We start from the raw sequence: 14,925 nt of genomic DNA, 5'->3' as shown, positions 1-14,925 counted from the left end.
GAAAGCCAAATATGTTTTTGAAGCAATAATTCATCAAGTACAAAGGAAGAGTGAGCAAATAGCTTCATCTTACTAAGTAAGCATGTTTTTAAATCCTCATAAAATACGATGTCATATCTCACCAAAGTTGTTAAAAATGGCGGGGGGCGGTGGCAACAATTAGGCAGCAATTAGATAGAAAAGGTATAAAAGTGACTTGCAAAAGCCATCATCTCCACACAAACATTTTTGCAAGATGGAATGTGGAAAATGATGTAGAAGAATTTTCGACAACAACCCATAGACAGGGAGGGCTTTGAAGACAAAGAACATTCTTTCATTTCACTTTTATAATCAACAAGACTAAGAGATTGCCAGTCCCAGCAAAGAATTCAGTGCAGGGAAGGGTGAAGGACCATCCAACCTGTGACTACATATTGCTTTGATCCTGGTGTCAACTGATGAGAACTGTATTCTTCCAAAAGCGAATACAGGTTCTAGAAGGACCTAATTGCTATTTTGGAAAGCTGACTCGGTGGCTCTGAAAAAGGCAACTAAAATAATGAACTTTAAATTATGACTTGATTGAGATCTCATTTCATGTGTATGTCTTGTTTCTCCAACAAAATTATAAACTATGTCACCTACTTCCAACCTCTCATTAACAATAATTAATAATTAAAATAATTAATTTTCTGATTTACTTAGCAAACAGTAAACGAAGTCTAGGTATGTCACTGTGCCAGGTGTCATGAGAAAAGAATCAGCCATGTGGGGAGGACCAGATAGTCCTGGGCTCGAAATCTACCTTGGGTAAAGAGTGTAACCTCTCCAAGCTTTTGTTTCCCCCCCTGGGAAAGTGGGATAGTAAGTGGGTTGAAAAATAAGTATATAAAACACTGGTGCTCATCTGGCATTCAGTCCTTCTTAATACATGGCCCTAGAAGGGAACTGAGGTGTAAATCATGATCCTTATTCCCAAGGAGCTTAAAATCTAGGAAGCCATATACAACAGGTGACAATAATTTTTATAAAATGCCATCTAACTGGTACCCTAGGAACAAAGTCATTCTTCTCAGCCAATTTTCCTGGTTGGCTAAGGATTTTACACTTCTAAGCATTTTTTTAAAATTATTTGAATTAGAAATGTTTCTAATAATATCTTATATATTTGTCTTCTCCTTGATAACCTGAACATCATTTAATATTTTCATAACTCTGCAATCACTTTATGAACATCAGCTTAGGGTACTTTGCTAAGTGGACACTTTGCTAGGTCTATTTGCTATACCTTCAATGGCCTTAAATTGCTATAATTTTGAGGATTTGTGTGTGATATTTTTCGAAAGCCTCTTGTCCTTTCATCAGATGTCACTTCTTAAAGCTGTCAGAGTTTGTGTCTGTAATATTGTTCTGCCTCCAAATTTACTGCTTCAAATTTACATTAGTCCAAGGATGGAAATCACTTGCAAGTTAGAGTTGTTTTTACATTTTCTATAAGTATTATGTATTCATTAAAAAATATAAATATATATCCACCCTTAAATGAGAAGTTATTTTAGAAATGACTACTGAAATAATAAAAGCAAGAGTCACAGTTTTTCAACCTGAAGTTTAAAATATTAGCCTGACAAAATACAAATAATATTAAAAATTTAATAAACTGGGTAAGCTTTGCAGTAAGCATGATTGATGAAGGATTAATATCTTTATATGCAAGTTCATATAAATCAACAAGAAACCAATGAAATAGAAGGCAATAGGTAAAGCAAGTCACAAAGAAGAAATGAGAATTAGTGAATGAACATACGAGAAAACGTCTAACTTTTTTAATGATCTAAGAAGTATAAATTAGTTAGCCTTTGGCTACTAAAGTAACAACTTTAAAAAACTTTTAATAAAAAGGTTTTTAATTTTGTGAGAGCTATGCTTCAGATATTCTGTTTTGGAAAGCATTTTGGCAATCGACATAAGGAATCATTAAAAAGTCCACTGTTACATAATATTTGGAAGTGCTATATAGGCAGAGATAACATGATAATAACATTTGCTGTTAAAGTGGGAAGGAAGATATACCAGTTGTCCAAAAATAAGGGATTTGGTGAAGGAAATTATGTTTTATTGAGTTAAATATAGTTATGTGGTGGTGGATTAACTAAACATGCTAAATATACAAGTTTACTTATACTATGAAGCCTTGTCTATGTTTAAAACAGTGAGGTACTGGTCCACGCATGGACAGACTAGCAGAATAAAAGAGAAAATTCAGAAATGGACGCAAGCACCATGGGAACTTGTTACGTGATAAAGGTGCCATCTCAAATCACTGGGGAAAAGGATGGGCTTTTCAAAAACTGAGGTGGGGGAAATTGGGTAGCCATCGGGAAAAACACAAAAGTGATCCTACCTCACACCATATACCACAATAAACTCCAAATGAATTAGGTGTCTAAATATTAAAATGAACAAAAACAAAAACAAACAGACAAAAAAACATACAAGTACTAGAAGAAAACATAGATACATGGAAAGCCTTTCTAATTATGATTTAAACCAAATCAAATAAAATTTGATAAATTAATTAATATAAAATTAAAGGAAAAAACCTTCTCATGACTTTTTAAAAAGCAAAGTCAAAAGACAAAATATTTGCAATGTGTATCACAAGAAACAAATCTTCAATTTGTCACTTTAATATGTAAAAGCTCTTAGAAATTGAGAAATAAGAAAAAACAAAATCCCAAAAGAAAAAAAATGTACAAAAAAAGGTGAACCCCCATAAAGGTATATAAATTTCCTGGCCCACAAAAGTAAAAAAAGATGGAATTCTCAAAGTAAGGGAAATTTAAAGCATAACTACACCTACTAGGTAAAAAAAAATGTTAACATTTGACAGCATACTCTGTTGGCAAGGCTAAGTAGAAAAGGTATTGTTACATATTAATATGGGAGTGCAATATTGTATAGCCTTATGGTACTATCTAAAAAGACTATATGCATCTACCCTTTAACCAAGCAATACCACTTCTTGAATTTTACCTTAAAGATTCACCTCTAAAATTATAAAACAATGTATGCTCATGGTATACTTAGAAAAAGTAATAATAATTTTGTAATAAAAGTAATAATTTTAAATGATACTTTGGTAATATAAAATATAGAAATAGCCTAAATGCTACTGAAAAAAATCTGCTACTTCAACACAATGAAATCATATGAAGTTATAAAAACAAACAAAACAAGGAAAAGTTCTGAGAACTGCTAATAAAGTGATTTACAGTCAACACTGTCAAGTGAAAACAACAAAATATAAAACAATATATATATACCAAGAATTTTGTGTAAAAAAAAGGAAGAATAAGAATATACCTATCTGAAAAATATAATACATTATATGTTAAAAAAAAAAAAAAGAAGAAGATAGCAGGAAGGGAAAATGAAGGGGGGAAATTGGAGGGGGAGACAAACCATGAGAGACTATGGACTCTGAGAAACAAACTGAGGGTTCTAGAGGGGAGGGGGGGTGGGGGGATGGGTTAGCCTGTTGATGGGTATTAAAGAGGGCACGTTCTACATGCAGCACTGGGTGTTATATGCAAACAATGAATCATGGAACACTACATCAAAAACTAATGATGTAATGTATGGTGATTGACATAACATAAATATATATATACCTATCTTAGAGGCCCTGGGTGGCTCAGTCAGTTGAGCATCTAACTCTTGATTTCAGCTCAGGTCATGATCTTGGGGTCACAAAATCAAGCCCCATGTTGGTCTCCATGCTGGGCATGGAGCCTGCTTGGGATTTTCTCTTTCTCCCTCTCCCTCTGCCCCTCCCATGTCCCTCTCTCTCTCTAAAAAAAAAGAAAGAAAAAAGGTATATATCTTAGTTTACTTATTTACTCTTTGCATAGTTTTGACTTTAAACTATGTAGAAGATTTACCATTCAGAAAACAAAATTAAATTCAAGAGAATAAAAAAATAGTGTGCCTCTGCTTGAAGGAGTTCTTGGATCATAAAAGCATGCTTGGCTCACCCATGCAGGGCAGACTGAAAGTTCTGAGTGATAAAGCCTTAGACTGGAGCTTTCTACATGAGTTAATTCTGAAGAATTAACCCTCTCAGAGGCTCCCCAGATGGACTGGGACCCAGCTGCCCAAAGCCAGCACCTTCTTCATAAGCACCCTTCATCAACTTTTTTTTCTGCTGTCTGGCTTCACTTCTTCAACATGCTTTTTTGGATCACTTCCCCAAAAGTGATTTTCATTCAAATCCTTGTTTCAGGGTCTGCTCTGGGAACACCCAAACCAAGAGAGGTTGTACTATTTTAAATCAAAAATTTAAATTACAGGAGTTATCACTTTAATCACAAATTTAAAATAATTCCATATATTTTATTAATGAGTAGACAACACATTGGGCCAGCTGAGCCAGTATAAGTTTGTGGTCAGTAGGTCACTGGACGAGAACTTTAGACAAGTTTCATTAGGGCTTCCTTCCTCTCCACTGTTAACAATTTTCTCTCTGCCTCAGTCCTGATTCAAAGGGTTATTGGGTCTGCAAGGGGCTGGAATCTGAGAAGAAATCCCTATGAGTCTGCTTCCCCTGTGGGCTCAGTGAGCCCCATACATAAGCCTAGTTTCTCAGAGCCCCAGGAGCCCAAGGAGGGAAATGACTAGAAAGGCTGAGCCTTCCAGGCCCTTGAGTGTGGGAAACTGAAAGGAAAAGAGAGCAGGGAGCTTTATTCAGGAACCTTAGCAGAAGAATAAAAGCTAATTATCTTCCTCCACACTGAGCAGCTGTAGGGAAGAATCTACTTTCTTATCTTTTCTAGTTTCTAAAGGCTGCCTACATTCCTTGGCTCATGGTCCCTTTCCATCTTGAAAGCCAGCAATGGCAGGTAGAATCTCTCTCCTGTCACATCACTCCGATACTGACTCTTCTCCCTCCTTCTTTCATATTTGAAGGACACTTGTGATGACACAGGAACCTTCTGGATAATCCAAGATAATCCCTCTATTTTAAAGCTACTTCCATCTGCAAACTGAATTCCCCTTTGCCAACTAACCTAACATATTCACAGGTTTCAGGGTGAACAGTCAATTGGATGGGTGGGCACTATTCTGCCTATGGTAAATGGCGTGTATTTTTTTCTTCTGACATTTTCTAGTTGGTTAATTGCTGATTTCCAGGAATGCTACTATTTCATGTATATTAATCTTGAATCTAGTGAACATGCCAAATTCATGTCTAAATTGTTCTAATGATATATCTGATGCCTCTCTTGAATTTTCTACTTAGTTTTATTATTTGTAAATTTTTTTCTTTTCCTTTTAAGTGCTTGCAGTCTTACTTTTCTTGCCTTTTAAAGTTGGCTAGAACATCCAGTACAATGCTAAATAATGGGGATAATCACAGGAATTCTTACCCTGCTGGTGACTTGAATAGGAATGTTTATAAATTTTTCTAAAGAACAATAACATTTTTAGGAGGTTTTTCATAGATACATCTTTTCAAAATAGTAGAAAATATTCTCTATTCCTAGTTTACTAAGAGTTTATATCACAATTGAATATTGAACTACACCAAATATTTTTTCTCTAATGAGAAAACCCTATCAAATTTTCTTCCAAGTTTTATAGATGTCTGAACATTGAACCATCCTTGCATTTTTGGATGATGATCTCTTGGCTATCGTGTAGTTTATTAGACACTGCTGAAAATTTTTGTCAATATTACATCAAGTGTTTTGCTTTTATATTCATACACGAGAATATACTATACTTATTCTTATCCTTATATCCATTTTTAACATCAAAGTTACACTAGCTGCATAAAGTGGTTTAGTTAGATTTCCTATTTTGAGCCTCTGACCCAGTCTGCCTAAAAGAGGCATCTTCTGCTTTTATGGGTTTTTTAAATGATGCCTATAAATATCAGGGCTTGCTGTTATTTGGAGATTGGTGTGGAAGAGGGGCAAGACATTTTACCATTAATTTCCTTTCATGGCTACTGATTTATTCATGATTTCTATTTTTTCTAGGCTAGGTTAATAATCTATGTTTTGTTAGAAAATTATCTATTTCATATAAAATTTCAAGTTATTGCTTCTGTATTGTCATACTATTCTCCTATGAACTTTAAATCCCTTTTATATCTGTAGCGTTAATGTCTTTTCCTTCCCAGTGCTATTGATTTGTGCTATCTCCCTTTTCTTCTTACTCCCATCTGCAAACGGCAATTTCTCCTGTAGCTGCCTGCAGATAGTTTTGTGTCATGGACAAATCCTCCTGTGGGAAAGGAGATGATGAGACATTTGAGAGAGGAGTAAAAGGTCAAAGCACCTGAAGGAGGCTGCTTCTCTCAATAGAGAGAGAGATGATGTGAAGAAACTTAGAAAAGAGGAGAGTGTTTAGTAATTTGAATAAATATCTGCAGAATAGTCTATTGGAATGGCCCTCTATAAATTAGCCTCTATGAATATGGAAAGAATACTATAATACCTTTGTTACCCATCTAACTCCATAATTTATCTTGCATTTTCAGACTATCATAAATACTTAATAAAGTGTTACTGACATGGGAATTTTAGACAATATAAATCTATTTATGTAATAGCTCTAAGACTCACTTGTGACTGACACTTTGCAGAAGCAAAGCAATAGATAAAATTATACGTGATAGTTAATGTATTGCTGCAAAAGGCAATCCAAACATTTCATTCTTAAACGCATTAAGAAATAAATAGATTACCTATAACAGAACAGCTGGGGATATGATTAGTTACTGAATATGGAAAAGGTGAGTAATGTGGCAAGGACTTAACACTAGAAAAGGCATACACTATGTGTGCAGTATTATGCCAAAAGAAAGGAATTTGCACTATCACAGAATAAAAGTTGCAGGAATTATATAAGAATGGACCATTCCACAAAGACTTTCAAAACCCTGATGAGGAACTAATTTCCCCAGATAGAAATAGGAATGAAGATCTGTTATAGGAAAACAGATTGCAGGTAAAGGCAACATACACACATTAGGACCCCTAACCTAATGACGACTCTCAAGTAAAACAAGTGAAATGAGGACATTAGTTGAAACCTCTCACACAAACACCAAAATTATAAACAAACCAAAACCAGGCAATCTGAAGAGTAGAGAACCCATCATAATGGAGGGGAAAATCACGAAAAAAAAAAAAAAAGCAGTAGGTAAGGAAACATTTCACAATATCAGATATATTGGGCATTTATTATTTTAATACCCAAATATCACCTGTTCTTTCAAGAAATTCTCCTCTGGTCACGTGGCTCTGGTTGTTAGTTGGCTATAACTGAGTCCCACCTGGCCAGCTAGAATGTACCATTCTATTGAGCTGAGCTAATCAGAGCCTGTTGAAACTGACAAAGCTTGTGCTAGGAGAATTCTTCTCTTTGTCAGGCTTTAGCGATGTGAACAAGGTCTTCCCACAGAGGGTTCCCTTGCTGGGGGAGAATGCAGTTTCAGAGTAAAGAGCCATCATGCTGACAGGAAAAAGACAAATGTAAAGAATCCTGACCGCAGTCAACCCCTGGATCTAGTCAGCCTTAATGTTAACTCTGCACCAACCCTTCCCACAATTTGGTTATATGAGATGATAAATTCCTCTCTGTGTTAAAACTCTTTCAAATTGGTTTTCTGTCTTCAAACAAAGACTCATGACTAAGAGACCAACTACACACATGCAGTCAAGTAATTAAAAAAAAAAACACACACACACAGGAAACCTTTACAAAGAAAAAGGAAGTAATTCTAAACTGAGAGTATTTAGGCAGCTGGACAGGAGAACTGAAAAATCGAACAAAAGAAAATGTTTCTCCTTAAACGTGGTGTGCCATAATTATTTAGCACTGCTTTTGTAAGTGGGTTAAAAATGATAGTTAGCTGACCAGTAAGGGCATATTAGGGTTCCCAGGGGCCAAAATGGAACACTGGAGGAAGAATCCCCATGTGGCTGACATGGTGGCAACAGGGAAAAGATTTATGCTTCTTCTAGAGGCCTATCATTGCCATGCTTATTTCCTCTTCACTTGAAGCATCCATTGGAGGTTTGGTAGCCACTTCTGAACTAACAGTAAATAAATTTCTTTCCCAACCCTCTTTTGGAGTTAGATGGCAAATTCCCTTTGGAATCACCTCTTGACTGAGATATTCCTATGAATAAGTGAAGGTCAATAGCCACTACTGCTATCCTTCTGTGTGTAGAGCAGGAGGTGACATGACAGGAATGAGAGAAGTGCCGAAGATCCACAGAGCACAAACAAATCCAAATTAATCGAAGGGGCAGGAAATGTAACCCGTGGCCAACCCCTGGATGAGACAGTTCACTAACCTAACCTGGAAAACACACTCAAATCCTTTTTCAGTAGTCTGTCCTCTAGAGTATGAACAATTGACAGAGTACTGATTCCCCCCACCCTTTTTGATTGACTTATAATTAACATACAGTGTTATATTAATTTCAGGTGTACAATATAATGATTGAACATTTCTATACATTACTCTGTGCTCATCAGAGTAAGTGTACTCTTAATCCCCTTTATCTATTTCACCCCAACCCCCTGCCCACCCCCCCTCTGACAACCACCAGTTTGTTCTCTGTATTTAAGAGTCTGATTTTTTGTTTGTCTCTTTTTCTCTTTGTTTGTTCATTTTCTTTTGTTTCTTAAATTCCACATATGAGTAAAATTATATGGTATTTTTCTTTCTCGGACTAACTTATTTCATTTAGCATTATATCCTCTAGGTCCATCCATGTTGTCCCAAATGGCAAGATCTTAATTCTTTTTTTATGAATGAGTAATATTCCGTTATATGTGTGTATATATATATATATATATATACACACACACACACACATATACATATGTATATATATATACACACACATATATGTATATATATACACACATATTATATGTTATATACTTACACACACACACCACATCTTCTTTATGCATTCATCTATGGATGGACACTTTGGTTGCATCCATTTGTTGGTTATTATAAACAATGTTGCAATAAACAGGGGTACATATATCTTTTCAAATTAGTGTTTTTGTTTTTTGGGTAGATACCCAGTAGTGAAATTACTGGGTGACAGAGTACTATTTTAATTAGCCTCTAATTCACTTGAACCTCTTTGTGACAATGGGAAATAATTTTACCTCTCTCAGCCCCTCTTTCTTCTGGATCAAAAAATCATCATTATCATACAATATCTCATATTCTTAGCTTTGTATTAGTTACATGTGAAATAAATAGTCTTTTACTTTTTAAAAAAATTATGACAAGTTATAGAGAAATCTGATTGGGACTCAGGCACCTTGAACTTCAATTCAATTCATTAGTCATGACCTATAGCACTAAATTATCCTAGGAATCTCCTACATTTCCAAACAATTCCAAAAGACCTGGTAAATTAAATAATTCCTTAGCATCCAGGTGGCAAACCTTTAGTAAAATATAGTAACCTCAACCACTCTAGAGTTGAGTATTCTCTGACAGCATTTTCAACATCCACAGTACACAAATTATAATGGCCCTTAGTGACTGAAATTAAACATTTAATGAGCAACTACAATCAACCAGGTACTAAGCTATGGTGTCTCCAGCAATAAAAATAGCAACCTAAATAATAATAACTAGGAGAATGGCTAATATGTACTTGTACTTACTATATGCCAGGCATTTTGCTAAGCATTATCTCTCTTTTATTTTTATTTTATTTTTTAAAGATTTTATTTATTTATTTGAGAGAGAGAGTGAGAGAGAGAAAGAGCACAAGAGGGGGGAGCGGGAGAGGGAGAAGCAGACTCCCTGCTGAGCAGGGAGCCCGATGCGGGACTCGATCCCGGGACTCCAGGATCATGACCTGAGCCGAAGGCAGTCGCTTAACCGACTGAGCCACCCAGGCGCCCCTATTATCTCTCTTTTAAAAAAAATATGGAATACTTCATGAATTTGTGTGTCATCCTTGTGCAGGGGCTATCTTAACCTTCTCTGTATCATTCCAATTTTAATATATGTGCTGCTGAGGCCAGCACTAAGCATTAGCTCATTTAATCCTTATAGCACTATGAGGTAGGACCTATAATTATCTATATGTTATAATTGAGGCCCAGTGAGGTTAAGTAATTTGCCCAAGGTCACATGGTTAATGGGTGAAGAAATGAGACCAGATCCCAGACTTCCAATTCTGGGTGAAATTGCATTCCCCACAAAAAAAAAGATACTTTGAAGTCCTAACCCCCACTGCCTCAGAATATGACCTTCTTTGCAAGTGCAGTTATTGCAGATATAATTAGGTAAAATGAGGTCACCCTGGAGTAGGGCAGCCCCTAACCCAGTATGACTGGTGTCCTCATGAGCAGATGGCCATAAATTCAGAGACTCGCAGCAAGAATGCAGGCGACAATGAAGACAGAGATTGGAGTGTTGTAGCCACAAACCAAGCAAGGCCAAAGACCGCCAGCAAACTGCCAGAAGCAGGAAGATGCAAAGGAGGATTTCCCTACAGGTTTCAGAGGGAGCATGACCCTTGACTTCTAGCCTCCAGAACTATGAGAAAATACAGTCTGTGTTTTGAAACTACCTAGTTTGTGGTACTTTGTTACAGCAGCTTTAAAAAACTAATACAATGTCTAACTCCAATGCCTTCAGCATGCCATGTTTTATTACATCAGCTTGAAGTCTTTCCTGGATGATAAAAGAAACATTCAATTACATGCAAAATAGATATAATTTTTCAATTTTATTAAATTCTAATTACACAAAGATCCACACAAGACAGATACTTTTTTTAATCAGAGGTCTTATTCTCTGCCTTAGCTATGGTAAACATAATTTTTGTAGTTATTTTTAAATATTTTATAAAATAGCCTTTTAAATTATGGGAATGGCCAACATTTATCCTGAAGCAATTTTCATCTTTAAAAAAGGATTCATTGTGTTTTGTGGGTGGCTGTTTGACTGTTTTATTTAAATTACCACACTCTAAGAACTCATCTGGAAGAAACAGACTAATAGTAGAAAGGACAAACAAGACAAGCTTACACAATACATGATCCTAGGCAGCCAGCAATTTACTAGACCACAACATGGATTTTGTTGCAAAGGAAAGAACTGGTAGAGAGAATACAGACTCAGAGGAGAGAAGAAAGATACAGTGAGGATATCCTGTCTTGGAAGAGAGAGAAAGAAATGGATACACGAGGAAAAGCAGGTTCAGGTGAGCAGAGGGAAGAAAAGGAGCCTGAGAAGCATGCAGAGAACCTTGAAGGAGATGGGGAGAAGAGGTTGGGGGGAAAGAAAGAGAGAGAGAGGAGAAAAGAAATGAGGTGGGAGGGATAGTAAAGGAGAAAAAACATTCTGAATTGTGTGAAGGTGTGAAATGTTTTGTGTTTTTGTTTATTGATATGCGTGGCAGACATTTTCTTCAGGGTCTTAGGGCCAGCTCCCACAGAATGAAATGAGACATTCCATGGCACTTTCTCATAATGATAAGTATCCAGTCAAAAATCCAAAGGAGGAAAATACTCTTATAAAGTGTCATTTTTTTTTTTTTAATCTTGGCAAAGTCTGTTCTCTGAAACAAAAGAGCAGTGTATATCCCCATCACGTTGAAGAGTCCCTTTTAAGAGCCGCCCCATCACATGCAATACTTGATCACCATCAAAGGCCAAGTTTTCTAGTGCCAAGAGCCAAGTGTGTTGTGGTTTGATCTTTGAGAAATATTTCTGGATAGTAAAGATCAAGGGCCATAAATATGGAGGCACATCTTGTCACCATTCTGTTTGTGCTGTTAGAACATGGTATTTATTAGGAGCAGAGCTTTCCCAGTAAAAGGCATAATTACTACAGTCCATAATACAAAAGTAGCATTTTTTAATGTATCCTCTTTAATTTATAAATATATATAATTTTAAATGTATTTATTATGTATCATAAATATAAATATACATATAATTAAAAATTACATGAAAAGCGTCAGGGTTCAAAGTAAAATTATCCTTTAGTAAATTCAAACCAGGAAAAGCATCCTGAAAAAGCAAAGGAAACTCGGGAGCATTAAAATTGCAAATCTCGAAGCAGGTTTTTATTATGCTTTAAGAAAAACATGCTGCCAAGTTAGAGCAGATGAGCATTTCCAAATACCTGGATAAAGAAAGAGCGTCTCAAAGAGAAAGTGTTCTTCAGGTACTGGTTCAACTTTCAGCACTAGAAAATGTTTCTATATTTAATATATTGATAAATGTCTCCTCTTTCTGCAACACATTGTGTATGTTTTTAAATGTGTGCACATGTCTTTTTATAATCTAAACATCCCTTTTTTCTTTTGCTTCATTTTTTAAATTCAATTAAGCAATATCCAATTAAAACATACAGATGAAAGCTAATACTAGGAAGTAGAATCTGATAAATGATAAGATCAATCATATAGCTAGAATTCTCTAAAACTTCAGACAATGTGGTGATCACTCATTGCAGGGACAGACTGGAGGAAGGTTTCATGGAAGACAGGGAATGGACCCAGGGCTGACCAGACTCACACAAGGAGAGGGGAGGGAATTCCAGGCAGGGAAAGGCCCAGAGAAAGGAGGACTGACTATTGGAACATGGGAAGAGGACAGTGGAAAGACTAGTCTGTGGGGAAGAACACACAGAGAAATGAGGTTGACTAGGTTAATTATGACCGGAAAGTCCCAGTGAGAAGTGGCCAGTGTAGACTCCATGGGGAGAAGAAAGATAGGAAGAAAGCAGCGGTTTACAGAACAGGCGCCAATATGAAAGATTAATTTAACTGCAGCAAAAGCTAAAGGCAGATAAATTACTTTTTTGTACAAAACAGCAATAACCCAGACATCGGATGGCCAGGGCCTGGGGAAGGGTGACTGCAGCGAGAATGGAAGGAAGGAGTATTACGAGAAAGATGAATGCTCAGATGTTGGAGACAGGATGTTGGAGTTTTATCTGTAGGATCTGCATTGTGCTTCTCTTTTGGCTTGTGGGGACAAAACATTTCTAAGCCTTTTAGCCTTAGGTCAAATGCTTACGAGTCAGGAAGAGAAACACTCTCCCCACTCCCCCACCCCCGCCCCAACCAGCTTTATTGAGGTAAAATTGGCAAATACAATTGTAATATATAAAAAGTGTACATCATAGAGAAATAATCTTTGAAAGCTATAATTTCAGAATAGATCACTCCTGCAACCTTCAAAATAAACCACCCAATTCTGCAAATATCTCTCTTAAGATGTTATCTCTTTTTTTAAAGTTAGCATTTTTAATGCATTATTTTCTTTAATAGTAACCTTGCTCTTGTTGCCTCCCCAAATTATTTTCTTTGAGTATATTTGAATCAGGATTTCAGGAAATATATTTTATGTTTTCCCCATTGCTTTGCATAAGAGGAACCACATGAGCAATGCAAAGGTGTGTATTAATTGAGATATGCTTTCTGTACAGTGCAAAACTCAATCCTAAGGCCATACATCTGGAAACTTCAAAAATCTGAATCAATTCGGGGCGCCTGGGTGGCTCAGTCGTTAAGTGTCTGCCTTCGGCTCAGGTCATGATCCCAGGGTCCTAGGATAGAGCCCCCCATCGAGCCCCACATCAGGCTCCCTGCTCATAAGCAAAAAAGCCAAGCTTCTCCTCAAAGCTTAACCAGAGTCTAGACACTTTTCTAATGAGAGGGCTACCTTCACTTTCAGGCAGGTGGAAAATAGAAATATAAAAAGTGGCAAGATTGGGGACCTCCAATTCATTATTTTATTGAACAACTATTTATTGAATATCCATTTCTATGCAATGTGACAACTGCAAAGATGAATAAGAACCTGTCCCTAGGTGAATAACAGTGAAGTCTGGGATTTAATAGTACATTACAGTTTATCAAGTCCTTTCTCTTAATGTGTGAAGATCTTCTCCTCGGAATAAGTTAGGAACAACTTCCATTTTTTTAGACCAGAAAATAGAACCATAAAAGTCTTCTGCAACCCACATCTCTTAATGCTCATACCCACCACTGTTTCTTGGGTTATTCTCCTTCTTCCAATGAGAATGCTCTCATTTATTATTCAGATATTGATGATATTCATAAATATAACTAAATACCTACCACGTGCCAGCCACCAGAGGCTTTGGGATAGAGAAGGTGAAATAAACAGAATCAGTGTCCTCAAGGAGTTCATATCCCAGTGAGTTAAAAGGCAAGTAAGCAGTTATAGGGAAGTGATCAATGGCCCAAAAGAAAGCTCAGTGTGTCAATGTGCAAATCTCTAGGTGCTCCCTCCTCCAGAGCCATGCAAATCCAACCATCCAAGTCCAAGACCCATCTTCACTGTACAGATTGCACTTTATAAAACCTCAGTTCACATTTGTTTGGTTTTCCCCTAAATTTCCAAACAATTAGAATCTACAATTTAGTACCTTATTACATATGTCCTTTTATATCTCCAATTTTTATTTATTTTTTTAAAGATTTATTTATTTATTTTAGAGGGAGAGAGTGCAAATGGGTATAGGGGCAAAGGGGGACAGAGAGAGAGAATTTTAAGCAGACTCCCCACTAAGTGCGGAGCCTGATGTGGGGCTCGATCTCAGGACCCTGAGATCATGACCTGAGTCGAAATCAAGAGTCAGATGCTTAACTGACTAAGCCACCCAGGTGCCTCTGTATCTCCAATTTAAAAAAAAAATTTTTTAATTTTTAAAAAAATTTTAAATTTTTAAAATTTCTAAATTTCTAAAATCTAAAATTTAAATGTTTCTTACCTACTATACCAGATTTCTAAGTTCCACATGGGCAAGGATGAAGTCCTATGGGCTCCTATATTCCTCTCTGAGGCCATGAGCATTCCATTTCTTTTTTTTTTTTTTAAGATTTTATTTATTCATTT

The 14,925-nt window shown here is 36.3% G+C and overlaps 1 protein-coding gene and 1 non-coding gene across 3 annotated transcripts in view; both read right to left on the bottom strand.

The window, feature by feature from the left end:
• ARHGAP24 (Rho GTPase activating protein 24) overlaps positions 1–14,925 on the bottom strand; it is a 511,960-nt gene that overhangs the window by 476,976 nt on the left and 20,059 nt on the right. The gene's annotated exons all lie outside the window — the stretch shown is intronic.
• LOC123849077 (U6 spliceosomal RNA) lies at positions 9,962–10,068 on the bottom strand. Its single transcript, XR_006791922.1, has one exon. It is a non-coding gene; the product is annotated as a U6 spliceosomal RNA (small nuclear RNA).

Source organism: Mirounga angustirostris, unplaced genomic scaffold, assembly GCF_029215605.1.
Source record: "Mirounga angustirostris isolate CCGP_5_RB_7025 unplaced genomic scaffold, mMirAng1.0.hap1 SCAF_2, whole genome shotgun sequence".
Classification (NCBI taxonomy): Eukaryota; Metazoa; Chordata; class Mammalia; order Carnivora; family Phocidae; genus Mirounga; species Mirounga angustirostris.
This window is presented reverse-complemented; position numbering and strand designations above follow the sequence as displayed.